The sequence below is a fragment of the Hylobates moloch genome, unplaced genomic scaffold (genome assembly GCF_009828535.3).
Source record: "Hylobates moloch isolate HMO894 unplaced genomic scaffold, HMol_V3 SCAFFOLD_5, whole genome shotgun sequence".
Classification (NCBI taxonomy): domain Eukaryota; kingdom Metazoa; phylum Chordata; class Mammalia; order Primates; family Hylobatidae; genus Hylobates; species Hylobates moloch.
Genome location: NW_026652280.1, coordinates 120,290,014 through 120,302,295, shown reverse-complemented (window position 1 = coordinate 120,302,295; position 12,282 = coordinate 120,290,014).

Below are 12,282 nucleotides of genomic sequence, written 5' to 3'. Positions count from 1 at the left end.
ATATATATTTTATTTGGCAATAGTTGCAATTCCAATTAATAGCTTAAATAAATGCAGCTGCAGCTGGCCGATCAATAATGTGCTAGACCACATTAGAGCATGCAACTCACTGTCAAGGTATTTACTGATCCTCATGATATTTTAATTACCAATACAGTCAGGGACAAAACACATTTTGTTGTATTTTCTTTCTCTTTTTACATGACTCAGCATGGATAAGCTGTGAAATATATTAGAAAACAATGTTTCTAATGATTTTATTTCAAAATGTGTTTCAGATTCTTCATGCTGAGAAAGTTACCCTGTGAATCCTTAAACTGCCAGGATGAACCAAATGCTTAGAATTCTTCTATAATCATTTCTGAAATCTCTAAAACGAGGGAAATCTTCAGAACAGGAATCACTTTATGAACCACAACCGTCCTCCACTTTGTGTTCACATGGGGCTGAATTTCTGTGGCCTCATAAGTGAATGTTTAATTCCTAAAATAGAAATAGGGATAGAAGATGGTCCACAGAAGATAAAAGTTAGATCAATAGATCATAACTGCCCCAGGGACCACAGCCATAGCAATTTACAGCTAAATTTCCTCCATATCAAATCACTCAAGCATCATTACTAAGTCTATACACATACTTGCTTTCTCTTTTAGCAAACAGGGTCTTTCATGCCTCTTTCAGAGCAACAACTACTTTTGTCAACAAAAAAAGCAGCACACTGCTGTGAAAATAACTTGGAGTAAAAACCAACCAACCAAATAAAAAATATATTTGTTCCTCAAAATTGAAGTGGAAAGGAAAATACCTGGGGATATTATATTCAAAGAAATATGGTAAGGAAGTTTGCAAAATAATGCTGTAAGCCTTGTGGGATACACAGCTCTAGAGTTTGAAATTCCTCCAGGAAGGAGGCCATTCTGGCATCCTTTAACAATGCATACTTGTTAAATGAATCTTCCACATGCTGTTGTGCATTGACAATTTGGTTGAATCAAGAAGCGAGTGAGGAAAACGGGGTTAAACTTATTAATTTTATTTTGTGATTCTAAGGTTCAGTGTTACTGAATCTATATGTTTCCTGGAGCTCTGACACATAACTGTAAATTCATTAAGTGATTTTAATCATACGTAGACTGTGATTGATTGAAATGATTAAAAGAGCCTGTTATTGAAAAGAGATGCAGAACTTAGCTCATGGAACTCAGCCCTTGGCTTGACAACAGAAATGCCCTAGAAACCCATAAAATGAGGTATCTGAAATTTGAACATTAATATGTTAAATAACAAAAATAAGTTGTTTTCATGAATTCTGGGATAAAATTAGGACATTTGTGAAGTGACAGTGAGGCTGAGATAAAGTTAGGTGTCCTCATTTATTTACCATGATCAGATACAGTCCTGAAACAGGGACCATAAGGCATGTTAAACATCCACTATACAAGGTACAGTCACATGACCTTTGCTAGGATAACTCATTATTTACTGACACTGAAAAATGTAGGTGAATACTCGTTACATTAGAAAGATTTTGAGAAGTACCATATATATACCTTATCCCAGTAATTACATGATATCACAAAATAGGTCACACCCTTATGATTGTTTACAATTCCAAAAATTTGGTCTACTGCCTCTTAAACAACTTTTCCTAGTCCAAGGTACAGTACAAAACATATTAACAGAGAGAAACATTCCCAAGAAAATTTCATTTAGATTTCAACCTTTCTATTGGATGGTCACCTTTCCTGGTTATTTCGATAAATTACTTCACATGGGCAATCCTCAGTATAAAATAATGTCCTAGAGATCCTATTGCAGCCATTTGATTGAGACACAGGAAATATTTTCCTAAGACTTGATGCTATTAGGCTAATTACAGTCACCCAAGCTACAGTGCCTATTTAACAAATAAAATCGCAGGTCTATTTAGGTTAATGTACATTGTGTCATCGGAAAACATATGCTAGATCCTCCTGGGAAACATCTTTTCTGATCCTAGTGGTAATGTGACCTTAGTTGTAGTTTGTCCACAAGCCTTCTTCCAAAATCACTTCTCACCTTGTCCAGTGGCTTAAGGATTTGATCTGCATTAGAAAGTACAACTTTAATTTCTTTGTAGTCATTTACATTTACACTGTTTTATTTTATTTATTTATTTATTTATTATTTATTTTTTGAGACAGAATCTCACTCTGTCACCCAGGCTGGAGTACAATGGCAAAATCTTGGCTCACTGCAACCTCCATCTCCTGAGTTCAAGTGATCAAGCAATTCTCCTGTCTCGGCCTCCTAAGTAGCTGAGATTAAAAGTGCCCATCACCACACCTGGCTAATTTTTGTATTTTTAGTATAGACAGGGTTTCACCATGTTAGCCAGGCTGGTCTCAAACTCCTGACCTCAAGTGATCCTCCCGCCTTGGCCTCCCAAAGTGCTGGGATTACAGGCATGAGCCACCATGCTTGGCCTATATTTATACTCTCTATCAGTTAGCATCCAATCAGAGAAGCAAGACCATGATGTGATGATAGATGATAGATAGATAGATAGATAGATAGATAGATAGATAGATAGATGATAGATAGATAGATAGATAGATAGATAGATAGATAGATAGATGATAGATAGATGATAGATAGATAGATAGATAGATAGATAGATAGATAGATAGATAGATAGATAGATAGATGATAGACAGACAGACAGTTTTGTTACAGGGATTTGACCTTGCAAGATTTGGAAGCTCGAGTTGCTTACACAGTCTCACTAAGGCTGTTTTCTTTGCATCTCACGCTAGACTATTGTGTAGTAGCAATCTATTTCCCCTTCATAGTCAGGATCAAACACATCAGCCGATAGAATAATCCTTTGCATGTCTGTTGACTCAGTGGCATAAGGAAACCAAAGTATCCAGGCGGCAGTTTTAACTATCAGTTGATTGGAATAATTGTTGTGTCCCCAGCAGAGTGTAATGTCATGGAAATGAGAAACAGAAATGTTGCTAGTAGATCACTTAAGGTAGTAGTAAAATGAGTCACTCTCCTTTCTATCCACGAATCCTGGCTATAGGAGGCCAGCAGCATTGGATGCTGATTTCAGGTATATACCACATCTGAGAGGATGCTGCACTACTTCCTTACGTGCTGCCACTGGCCTAGCACCAGTCTTTACTTAAGCCAGCTGCTCCAAGATGATGAGGACATGTTAAGACCAGTGAATTTCATGAGCATGGGCCCAATGTCACACTTGATTCACTGTGAAATGAATTCCTTGGTCAGAAGTGATGCTGTATGAAATACCATTAGGATAGATAAGGCACTTTGAAGTCCATGGTTGATAGTTTTGGCAGTAGCATTAGGGGAGGCAAATTCATCTCTAGAGTAAGTGTTTATTTTGTGAGAAATAAGTGCTGCCTCCTTCACGATGGAAGTGGGCCTACCGTAAATAACTCAATGTGAAGTAGCTGGTTGGTCTCCCATGGTAATAGTGCCATATCAGGAGCTCCAATAGCTCCCTGTTGTTCTCTGCAGCTGTTGTCTGCTATAATTGAGTACTCAACAGTGAGTATAGTCAGATAAGCCTTGGTGAGTGGAAGTTCATAATGCTGGGTCTACATATAACCTCTGTCTCTGTTATCATAGTCATTTGTTCATGAGCCCACCAAGCAATGACAACAGTGACTGAAAAAGGAGGCTAACTTTGTCCACAGAATGGGTTCTACTATCCATCTGGTTACAAAAATCCTTCTCTGCTGAAGTCATCCTTTGATGCACACTCACAGGGAACATAAGTCTTCAACCTCTCTGCCTGTTTGGAAAGGTCTCCTAACAAGCAATTTTCCAATGATGTTCCTTTGAAGTCCCTGACAAACCAGTCCAACCATTAGCCATAGCTTATAAATTAGTATAGACTTGGCTGAGCACAGTGGCTCACACCTGTAGTCCTAACACTTTGGGAAGCCCAGGCAGGTGGATTGCGTGAGCCGAGGAGTTTGAGACCAGCCTGAGCAATATGGTGAAACCCCATGTCTACAAAAAATACAAAAATTAGCCAGATGTGGTGTCATGCATGTATAGTCCCAGTTACTTGGGAGGCTAAGGTGGGAGGATAGCTTGAGCACAGCAAGTCAGAGCTGCAATGAGCCATGACCATGCCACTGCACTCCAGCCTGGGCAACAAGGTGAGACCCCTCTCAAAAAAAAAAAAAATGGTATATACTCATGTATCTTGCCAACCCTTCATTGGGGCAGAATGAAAACCAGAGGCACTGCTTGAAGTTCTATCCACTGGGAGGATTCCTTCCACTACAGTTCTTCAGCATTATCCCAGAGTGGAACTGTGGTGCTATAACCGTCCTCTTTTGGGTAGTGCCCACACATCATGCAGAATCATCTGTAAAACAAGCACAAGACTTTTCTTCCTCAGTCAACTAGTCATGCACAACTCCCTGTGAGTCCATAGTTATATGTTGAGAAAGAGAAGGTAATGCAACAGAAATCATAACAATGAACATCTGGGCCACTTTCTCGTGCAACTTACTTTTGCATTGTGGACTTGTTTAAACACTACATTGTATATACTATTTCCATTTGATGAAGCAGTGTAGTTGTGCACATCCAGTTTTATGGTTTGTTAGGCCAGGTATCACATGCAGCTCATGATGGGCAGTTCAGACCACTTGGTAACTTGATGGTCCATGGTCAAGTGGTCAGTGTCAGTCCCTGCTGCAGATCAAAAGCTGTGACTTACTTCTTTCTCTCCCTCTTCTTTCTTTCCCTTTCTTTCTTTCTTTCTTTCTTTCTTTCTTTCTTTCTTTCTTTCTTTCTTTTTCTTCTTTCCCCTTCGATCAGTGAAATATGTGAACTACAGAATAGCTACCATTTCACTTTTGTCCTTCAAATCTCACAGAAAAATCTCTCTGGGGCCCACTGTAACCAGAAACATATAAGGACAAGGAATTCTGGGAAATGTAGTTCCACCTAACAAATTTGACACACTACAAAGTCTCCATACACCTGAGGGGAAAACGCTATATCAGAAATTTTCTCATAAGATTTTTGACAGTTGATAGGAAGAAAAAGAGTTGAACTGTTCCGAGTGAGTGACTAAGTGGACAGATAGTACATAGCAACTATGTTTAATGGATAAACAGTAAAGGGGCTCCTGTGTACCAAAATAGAAACTTATCTACTCTATAATGTTATGCTATATTAGCTTCTAATTTCCCTTATCGATATCTTCACTCATAATAATCCTGTTTGCTTATTTCTCATAGATTCTGGTAAAGATTTCTTTTTCTCATGGAAAGTAGATGGAGGTGGGGTATGTGATTCCTATGCTTAAAAATCTGGACCTTGGTTTCTGCCTCCTTAATTCCTGTGAGATATTCCCACATAACTATTTCTATTTCTTCAGTTGCAAAAACATTAGGCTTATTTCTCTATCACAGAATTACTGAGTTTATTAAACATGTAAGTGGTTGCAAAGTGTTATATCAATACTGAGAAGTTGAATCAATCACAAAGTATAACTAAATAATAATTGAAAAGTAAATTAACCATAGTTATAGTCAGATTACTCTGTTCCTTCAGTATTATTTATGGCTTTCATTTCCATGGTAGATTATAAAATTTTAATGTTTTTATGTTATTAATATCTTTATTAATGAAATTAGGATACAAAAAGATTTGTTTAAAAAGATTAAAGTTTTCAAATCATTTGAATTTTTGGCAGGGAAAATAACTATGATGGATACTGTCTCAATTATGAACTTCCCACTTAGAAATAACCAGTTGCATGTTCCATTTCAAACCTTCTCCTAACTCACCTGAACTTTTTAAAATTTTCAGCTCCAACCAAAATAATAACTGTAATTTATTGAATACTTTTCATGTGTCAAGCATGCAGTTTACTGATTTAGCCTTCTAAAATTTGAAATGGGAACCTCTACTATGTACCTAGCGCTTTACCTGGCACTGGCGTTATGATAGTGTTTTCAAAGCCATCTCCACCCTGTGGAAGGTGGAGATTAAGGAACAAAAAAATAAAGAGGTAGTTAACTACAGCAAAATTAAGAAAAACATAAGAAGTCAAGGCGGCACATAATAGGGACATTTAACCAGCCTTGATGAGTCAAGAAATGTTTACAGAAGTGAGACCTGAAGGATATTTTGAAGTCTGGAAAAGGTGTCATGGAAAATAAGGGAAGAGCATTCCATAAAGAGTGCATACTATATGCAAAGTCTAAAGGTAAGAAAGATAAAGAAAAGAACTTCGAAAGAAATACAAATAGCTAAATAGGATTACAGAGTAAATTATGCAGGCATGAGTGGTGATATGTGAGGATGGAAAGGTAGCAGAGTTCCTCTAAAGGGCAGAACCAAGTTGGAATGATGACATTCTATCCTAAGGACAGTAGGGAGCCATTAAAGACTGATGAGCATGTGAATACATGATCAAGTTAATATTTTAGGAAAATCTGATGCTTTTACTGAATAAAATGGAAGAAAAGAATGGTGGCAAATAAGCCAGTTCACAGGTGAAGAATGACTGGGACCATTTTCAATGGCCTTAAAAGCAAATGGATCAAGAGACATTTAAATGGTAGAGCTGTCAAGCTTTACTGCACTGATTAGATGACAGGAAGAGGTAAGACCAAGATGATTCCCAACATTCTAACTTGGGCAACTGGTTGGATAGTGGTGCCAATCACTGGGTTAAGGAACAAATAAAGAGTAGCAAATTTTTCTCACAATATTCCTTACATTAGCTGTTATTATAGACATTTTAGAAATGAAGCTCAGAGAAGTTGGATAATATCCTAAGGTCAAAGATCTAGTAAGTGGTGGAATCTACAGGATTATGCCTCTTACAGACTCTAGAGTCCGTGCTAGCAGAAGATGTTGTGGTCTGCTTTCCAGATCTCCTCTCAGTATTGATCACCTTGTTCTCCCCAGCTGTTGGGAGTGCTGCCAGCTGACAGGACCCCTTCCAGGAAATGGACTATACCAGTGATTCCCCAGATACAATCCCTGGACCAGAAGTAGCAGCATCACTTGGGAACTTGTTAAAAATGCAAGTTCTCTGGCCTCCTTCCAGACCTCATTAGAAACTCTGGCAGTAGGACCTAACAATCTGTTTTATTAAGCCCTCCTGGGTTCTGGTTCTGATTCTGATATATGCTAAAGTTTGAGAGTCACTCACCTAGACTGATGAGAACTACCCTGGCAAAAGTCCCTGACAAAAGTCTTTGCTGACCTTTTTTGTCTCAACTTAGAAAAATCCTGTGGCAAAAGGAAAAGCAAACATTATCAGGCAGAGGGAGAAATTGGTCTGCAATGCAGTCTTAAGGGAGGCCTCAAAGGATCCACTGGAAGTATGGAAACTGAGATAGCCACAGGTATTTCTCCTGCATGCTAATCTCCACCTCAGGTTTTGCCTCCCCAGTAATCCAACCAGCAATTGTTGATACCAGGAGTGGCCAGGGAATACAAACACTAAAATGGAGCTTGAACACCTGCCATTATCCTGGCAATGAGGACCCTATCACTGGTGGTAGATGGAGCTCCTGGCAAAGGTAGCAGTGACATTGTTAAAATGCTTACTGGTGGTGAGTGGGGTTGGTATAATAATGGAAGGAAACGCACTAGTGGTTGCAATGTATCAGTTGTTTGAGAAATACAAGGTCATTGTAAGGATAATGAAATTATCTGGTTATTGATGGGGACAACTGATGCTTTAGAAAAAGTAATAAAAGACTGAGAATAGAAAATCAACAATTAAGGGGTTGGTATGAAAGACTGAAATCTTAGCAGCATATGAAGAGACTTTGATCTCTTGGAGCTGCATGGCAAAAAAATGCTGAGAACCAGGCCCCAAATTAATTTTTTATGAAAAGTATCAGAACTTCAAAAATGGTTGAATTCTCAACTTAAGCAAATCTGCTGTCAAGAGCAGGACTTAATTGGGAAAGAATGGGATCCTCTGATAAAAGATGCTCTTCAACATCTTAAATCACCAGTTTTAAGTAGACCTACTGGACCTGCAGACACTGTCCAATCCTCCAGAACAATAATTAGGGTTAAAATCACAACATAACCTGGCTGGGGAAGTGTTAGACCTGACAAGGGGGATAAAGGACACCAAAGGAGGTGTAGGATCTAGTCAACATGGACCAGAAAAAACTAGGAGTCGTAGTAGATTCTAGGGGTGCTGGATCAAAAGGGACAGAACCTAAAGTTGAATGAGGAAAAATATGTTGATGTGGGATCATTGTCCTGGAATACAGAATGTAATATCTTGTCAAGGACCCTTGGGAAAAGTGTTAGTGTGCTTGGAGGAAGCAACAGCCTACCATAAATGAAGTAGAAACGTCAAAATTGCTATGGTAGCAGAAGGAAACAAGGGCTCAGAGAAGCAGCATGCAGGAGTGGATATATTTTGTAAAGCCTAAAAACTCACCTAATGCCAATGTTCTGAGATATTCCATTTACCAAAGCAATAAAGAATACATGAGTGACAAAAGACCATTCATATCATGAAAAGTGCATTGGAGGCTCTCCCTTACAAACTATGGCTAGAGATGTCACAGAACTAGGCTCTCAAATGGCAATGCAAAGATAGGATCATAAAATGATAAATGCGAAGTGGTGTGTTTCTTTGGCTGCCTATTACCAACTGATCTCACACTGAGATCAGGACTTCCATAAGCCAGTATGTACATGTACAGACATTCAGTGAGTTACAATGTTTAAATATTTCTGCACTAGTCAGTAAATAGCCATTGTCGTAAGCACTGTGCACCTCCCAACTGCTAGTGTCCCATCTCCCCTAACCAAAGGTTTAATTCCTGGCACGGCATTAAACAGGCTCCTATGGTAGCTCTGTCTGGTAGGGCCCTGTGTCATACTAGTTGTTCACCACTGCAATATTTTGAAAAGTCTTATTTATTAAGTACATTATGGAGATTTGAAGAAAACATTAACTATTCCTTGTTGTAACATATATAATGCATGTTTATACAGTAGTCCCCCTTATCCACTGTTTCACTTCCTGCAGCTTCAGTTACCCACAGTCAGCTGTGATCTAAAAATATTAAATGGAAAATTCCAGAAAAAAAAAACAATTCATAAGTTGTAAACTGTACACCATGCTGAGTGACATGCTGAACGCTCTCACTATCCTGCTCAGTCACACATAGGACATAAATCATCTCTTTGTCCAACATGTCCACACTGTCTATACAACCCACCCATTAGTCACTTAGTAGCCTACATAGTTGCAGGATCGACCATCCGGGTATTTCAGTGCTTGTGTTCAAGTAACCCTTATTTTACTTAATAATGGCCCCAAAGCACAAACATAGTGATGCTGTCATATTTTTATAGTTATTCCATTTTATTATTAGTTGTTGTTATTAATCTCTTACTCTGTCTAATTTATAAATTAAACTTTATGATAGGTATGTATGTATAGGAAAAAAACGTAGTGTATATGGGGTTTGGTACTATCCTCAGTTTCGGGTATCCACTGAGATGCTTGCAATATATCCCTCATGGATAAGGGGCAGGGGGCTACTCTACGTATTAATTATATATTAAAAACCACATAACATCTTCTTTTGTATTATATTTACAACACTTATTTAAATGGAAGTACATCATGATAATATGGAGGTCATGGTATTGGGGAAAAAGTAGCGTAGAGGATGGAATGAAAAAAATAGATAACATGTTTTCTGGTTACAATCTATAATAAGAATATCAAACATATAAGCAAGATTTAATTATCCTCCACCTTGCTTACATTTTCACAACTAAGAAATTACTACTTTTGCAAAACCTTACAGTTTTATATTAGAGCATCCCATTGAATCCAAAATATTTTTAAGCTTTCAATAAAACATGTATTTAAATCCCTTCATTTGCTGACCTATTATTGAAAATCGTTGTAGGCAATAAAAACACTTTTAAATAATTCTCCCAAATTAAACATACTCCAGCCAAATATTCCCCAATGTGTGAAACAACAAAGGCAATAGATGAAAATGAATCAGTGATGCTGTCTGGAATTTTAGTTTAATTTTTTTGCAATTGCTCAAATATTAATAACCTCAGATCTGATCTTTTTATACATGCAGAATCTGCTTAAGCCTTTAAAAAATAAAAAAGCTAAACAGAGATGTAACACCACACTGTAGGGAGCAATCCCAATCTGGTGGAAGAAAAAATTAGGCAATTCAAGATGGCTTAGGGTTGTCATTTCTATGCATTCCTACAGACTGTGTCTTAAACGAGGTTACCATGAGGAAATTGACTCTGCATTCTATAAGTACTAGACTACACCTGTGCTGTTTTGTCACTTATTCAGACATTAACAGAAATTTTTGAATGACTGGATCAAGATGGCGGGTTTTGAACTGCAGGTCTGAACAGACAGAAACAACATGCAAATCACTAAAAGCAGGAACTGTTTTGTTGCCATAGTTATGGGAAATTTTTCAAAGGCTGACAAATAAGTATTGAATCCTTAATTAGAAAAATTTTATATTTTATAGATTTTGCTTTTTAAAAGTATGAAATAAAGAGCAAAAATATCTTGATTGCTGAACTATCATGGGTTCCTGAAATTTAAGCTGCTATTCTATTAATGTTAGAATTAAGAATAGGAGGCATATGAACATGAATTTTCTCCTAAAAAGTATGATTGTAGTTTACTTCCACTTGATTTTTTTTTCCTTGTTGGGATCCGTATGCCTCATTTTCTTTATCTGTACAATAGGGATTATGGCAGTAATTACTTCATAAAGTTTGGGGTAGCTAATATACATCAAATGCTGAAAATATCACCTGGTATTTTGTAAGTACTAAATAAATATTAGCTATTGTTATTTTGTCAAATATTGGTATTTTGTCAAATGGGAAGCCACGGCATTTTCAGTAGAGGAGTTTTGCTACCTTGTAGGCAAAATGGGCTTTTATGGCCTTGAAACTTAACTGGTTTTAATAACACAGGATCTATAGGAAAATGCATTCTCTAGTCTAAGCTACCAATTTACATTTCTATAAAATGTGCATGTATAGTCCCTAAGGAATCATTTGTCTAATGTTTTCTTAGGTCTTAGGTCATTCTTATAACAGGATAGTTTTAAAGTCCAGTCTTCAACTATTTGACCATGGTTTTAAAGAGGAAGGGCAATGAGGCATCAGTTTATATGGTAGGAATTTTCCTCTAAGGTCCCTAAGGTCCCTAAGGAATCATTTGTCTAATGTTTTCTATACTAGGCTTTTCTTTGGAAAGTGGTTGAGGTGACAAGATGCCCACATTTCTTACCTTTCTTAACTTATTAAGGAGAGCAAGGGGCAAAGTCTTGTGAGATCAGCCTGACTAGGTAGGTAGGTGCTAGAGCACACCTTTCCTTACAGGCCTTGTTAATGATTTTGTGTTCATCCTCAGAACAATGGAGAGACACCAAATGTGTTAAGCAGAACGTGATACAAGCTTAAATATGTTTATAAGAAGATCACTCTGGCTGCCATGTAGAGAATGGATTGGTGGGAGGTTAGTTGTTTGAGAACATGTTAATGTAACAGAGAACAATCTATGACTAATGCAGTGGGCTGATGAAAAACAATATTTTGGACTGACTGTGGTTGTAGTGGAAATGAAGAGCAGGAGAAAGTACATGAGAATTTCTTTGAGAAAGTTGAATTCAAAGCCAGGCAATTTTCCAACATCTCTGACTGTTTCCACATTTGTAAGGTGGAGACACTGTAGTTGCTATACACAGTAGCTGTAAAGATTAAAGGGAATGTAGGCACAGGGAAGCAGCAAGGCCATACAGCTAGAAAGTGATGATGCCAAGATTTAAACCCAAGATGTCTCACCTTTAAAGCTTCTCTTCGTGTGGGCTGCCATGAGAATTAAATGAGGTGTTACCAATTGTTGTGGCTATTAAATTTTTTTAATTGCATATTTTAAAGTACCATGATAGCCAAGTTATAATGCTATCCATTTAACAGAGACTGGGTGTCAGTCACTCTTATAACAGGATAGTTTTAAAGTCCAGTCTTCAACTATTTGACCATGGTTTTAAAGAGGAAGGGCAATGAGGCATCTGCTTATGTGGTAGGAATTTTCCTCTGCAGATGATTGTTATGTGTTCCTCCTTGCTGGTTGCTGTGGTGGTTTTGAGAGGGGATGCCAAGAAGAATGAAGCTGGGTCTCAATGCCCTTAACTGAACAAACAAGATATGGTCTGCAGCAGCCCCACCCCACCCCAATTG